This window comes from Tarenaya hassleriana, unplaced genomic scaffold (genome assembly GCF_000463585.1).
Source record: "Tarenaya hassleriana unplaced genomic scaffold, ASM46358v1 Cleome117, whole genome shotgun sequence".
Classification (NCBI taxonomy): domain Eukaryota; kingdom Viridiplantae; phylum Streptophyta; class Magnoliopsida; order Brassicales; family Cleomaceae; genus Tarenaya; species Tarenaya hassleriana.
Genome location: NW_010962061.1, coordinates 268301 through 272794, shown reverse-complemented (window position 1 = coordinate 272794; position 4494 = coordinate 268301).

The window sequence follows — 4494 nt, the reverse complement described above, 5'->3', positions numbered from 1 at the left end:
ACCGCTCTTTAGATCCACCTTCGAGAAGATGGTTGCTCCGCTTAGTTCATCCAACATGTCATCGAGGCGTGGTATGTGATGTCGATATTTGATGGTAATATTGTTGATGGATCGGCAATCTACGCACATCCTCCACGTTCCATCCTTCTTGGGTACAAGAAAGACGGGCACTGCACAAGGATTCAAACTTTCACGAATATATCCTTTAGACATGAGTTCTTGTACCTGCCTTTGAAGCTCTTTGGTCTCTTCGGGGTTCGTCCGATATGCGGGACGGTTTGGAAGAGGAGCTCCCGACACCAAATCAATTTGATGTTCGATCCCCCTAAGTGGTGGCAACCTCGTGGGTGTCTCTTCCAGGAACACGTCGCGAAAATGTTCTAAGAGTCGAGTGATCTCCGGAGGTGGTTCGTTCGGTCCTAGGCCTGTAGTCACGACATCTTTAAATACCATTAGCAATACATTGCGATCATCAATCAATGCCTTACTTACCACACTAGGTTTCGCATAGAAATTCGGTTTCTTGCTATCGTCGCCTTCTTTGGATAGCTTGAGCTGCATCTCGTGTACTTGGGATGGGCTAAGAGTGGCCAATGAAATTTTACGTTTGTTAAATAGAAAAGAGTAATGTTTGGTCCTACCATCATGTTTTACCTCTCGATTGAATTGCCATGGTCGGCCAAGAAGTATGTGTCCGGCTTGCATTGGGACCACGTCGCACAATACTTCATCCTTGTATCGTCCGATACTAAACGAGAATTTGACTTGCTCATTTACCTTAAGCTCTCCTTGGTTGTTGAGCCATTGTAACTTGTATGGGTGAGGGTGTTTCTCTGTTTGGAGTCCTAGCTTCTTCACCATGTATGCACTAGCAACGTTAGTACAAGAACCGTTGTCAATAATTAAACCACATACCTTATTCCTCACGGTACACCGGCTGTGGAATATGGTCTCTCGTTGTGCGGTTTCTTCTAAGTTGGTCATGGCACTTAAAACTCTTCGTGTGACAAGTAGCTCTCCACTATCGGGATATTCTATCTCTTCATCAACGTTTTCTACTTCTTCCTCGTCCATGGATTCATATTCTCCCGCTTCGGTGAGGATCATCACACAGTTGTTTGGGCAATCCTTTGCATAGTGCCCTCGTCCCCTGCACTTGTAACAAACGATTTCACGTGTTCTAAGATCCATAGGGTTCGATTTGTTACCTTTGTACACGTCCTCCTTTGACGTAGCTATCGCTTTACCCTTGTCTCATGCCCGAGTTTCCGCTTGGTTTGATTTGATTGTGTTGGCCGAAACTCCCTTACTCTCGGTTCGGTACGACATTTGGCTTGGTGCGGTCGTTCGTGCTCGGTTTGCTCGGGTTTGCTTCTTGATGATTTGCTGTTCAATTTGTATTGACAAATGTAGTAGCTCTTGCAAATCATGATACACTAACCTTTCCACCTTGCGAGCAATTCGTTCTTGTAGTCTATCCACAAATTGAGCCATCACCGTTTCTTCACTCTCGTCCAATTCTAACCGATTCCGAAGGTATTCAAATTCCTCGAAGTATTCTTCCACCGATCTCATTCCCTGCATTAAATTGCGATATTTCCTTTGCATATCTCGGTGAAAATGAGGAGGAACATACCTACGTCTCATCATTAGTTTCATCTCACGCCATGTTGCAACCGGTTCATAGCGTGCTCTCCTCCTTTCCACTATCTCGCGATCCCACCATGCTAACGCATTGTCGGTGAGTTGTGCAGCGGCGTATTGCACCTTCTTGTGTTCCGAATACTCATAACAATCAAAGATATTATCCATCCACCTTTCCCAATCGAGATAGGCATCCGGATTAACACGACCAGCAAAAGTAGGTAATTTCACTTTAAGATTGTTACCACTTTGTCGTCTATAGCGTTGTTGTCCTCGATCATAATCGTCTTCTTCATCCGACTCTTCTTGCTGGGTCTGGGACCTCACGTTTCTATGCCTTTGTGGAGGTTCTGGAGGAGTTCGTTCTCGATCTCTTGCAGTCTCTTCACGTCGCGGAAGGTTAACCCGAACAGATTCCGATCTCCTCGGTGACTCCTCTAAACGAGCTAGTCGGTCTTGTATGTCTTGCAAGATTTGTGCCAATGCGGTGTTGCTAGCTTCTCCTTCTCCCGGCATACTTATTTTTGTTTTTTTTAACAGGTTATAACAAAATAGAACAAGAACAAGAACAAAGAAACGAGAATAGAAGAAGATAACGGTACCTTGACTTGTCGGTGGGACTGTTTTGTGTTGTTTTTTATTTTCTTCAAAACAAAAAAAAGTAAAAAAACTTGAAATGAAGTGAAATAAAACATGGATAGAGTTACCTCGCGGTGGTCCTTGACCGGGCTCTGATACAAAAAATGATACACGCACGGACTAGGAACTATGCTCGGTGTGAAGAGGTCTTGATAGGCCAAAGGGCTACTTACGAAGAAGGGCTCTTTCGAACTACAGATGGAGGAAATTCTCAGGCCAAAGGGCACTCGAGAGGGTTTCCAAAGTGATGGAAGATAGATTTTAGACTTTGCGAAAGGGAGTGAAGATCCCTTCGACAATCGTCAAGTAACACTCACAACTGAGGGCGACACACACTCACTCACTTGCAAAACTCTCGGACACACCAAGAAGAAGAAGAGTAAAACAAACTCGATTTTTATTTAATGATTATCTGCTTATTCCTGTCAACAAAGGCCCTTTAAATAGGCGGAGAATGTAGAAAACAATAATGGAAAATAAGTTGCTAATAAGAAAAGGAAATATAACAAATAACGGCTAATTAAAAGAAGGAAAGAAAATAATATAATGGAGATAGTTAAGGAACAGCTATGTGAGCGATTAAAGAAGATAATCAGCAGATAATCACTTAAGGAAAGTCCTTAATGTGATTGGATTTTTGACTTCTTCCTTAATTGTCCGCCAAAGACAAGATGACTCTCGGATTCGCCAGTGGGACTTCGCGTATTGTCAAGTAGCTTTCGGCGGCTCAGGTGTCCAATACAATCTTCAAGTGTTCTCCAACGAAAGCTCCAAAATGTTTCCCTTTCTAGTGTTTGCCTTCGATGTTGCTTCCATCTTGCTAGAGGCTAACCATGACTTGTGGTTCGGGAAAGGTTTCCTAAGTCAGTGCCACTGTGAGTGGACCTACTGGGTCACACACCATTAGGGATGGACTACATGTGAAGAGATGAATGCAAAAAAGGATAACGGGATGATGGAAGGAGCGTCGGAAGCTGGAAATATTCCAAATGGGTAAACCGACCGGTCGGTCCAATCTTTTCATGGCTCAAGACCGACCGGTCCAGGACCCAGACCGGTCCGTCCGACTTTCGGGCAACTTTCCTTTTTCCCAAATTTTAGGGTTTTGGCAACCTTATTAAGTATGAGAGCAGCCACCCAAACCCTAGAGATTCAACTTTAGACGTCCTAGACTCATTCTAGAGCCTTAGACAAGAGTTCTCTTGAGATCTAGACTCTTTTTATATCGATTCCAAGTCCCGAACGTCGTTTTCTCTTCACATATCCTAGCAGATTCATTTCAAACCGTTTGGAATCCTTCCCACCGGTGTGGATACATTAAAGGGGTTGTATTTTCAGTTCTTGGTAATTAAAACAGGCCCTAGATCGATATAGAAGTAAGTATTCGATTCTTTCGGTGATATACACGTTTTTTCGGGTTCTTTTATACGTTTGGTTGCATGTGACGTTTGACTATGTTTTAAATTATTTTTCGCTGCATGAAACCTAGAAACCAAACACTAGATCGATGTGATCATATTATAGGAACCCGTAGTGAATCCCAACAGTGATATCAGAACTTGTTGCATGTTTGCATGATTTTAATCTTTAAAACGCATGTAAACAATAGATCTATGCATGTTTGATGATGTTTTGATTGTTGAATGATGCAGGGATGAGTTAGGGCTTAGGATGGCTTGATGGTATGTCAAAACGGGGTGAAAACCCTAGTTTTTGAGACCACAAAGGAGATCCGAAGTCTGTCCATCATGATACACCGACCGGTCTAGAGGTTACCGAACTATCTCTTTTAGGTCAAATTAGGTCAGATCGACTGGTACAATGGTTGGACCGACCGGTCTGGACCTCTGACTGGAAAAGGTAAAGTCAGATCACGTTCGACATACTGACCTATCTGGTCTCCGGACCGATCAGTCTAGGTTAGGTCGAACCGGGGTCATCTGAGTCGGTTTGGTCTCGGTTCGAGATACTGGTCCGATCGGTCCAATGGTTGGACCGACCGGTCTGGATCTTAGAGCCGAAGCAAGATGACTCAGATCAGGTTTGGAGCGGTCTGAACAGGTCAGACCGATCGGTCCAATGACTAGACCAGTCGGTCTGAACCTCAGACGATCCGGGATTCCGAAATTCAGGTTTTTGATCGAACAATCGGTGTTTCAGATCAATTATCACAATTGGAATCAAAGCCTCATATAATCTCAAACTATTACC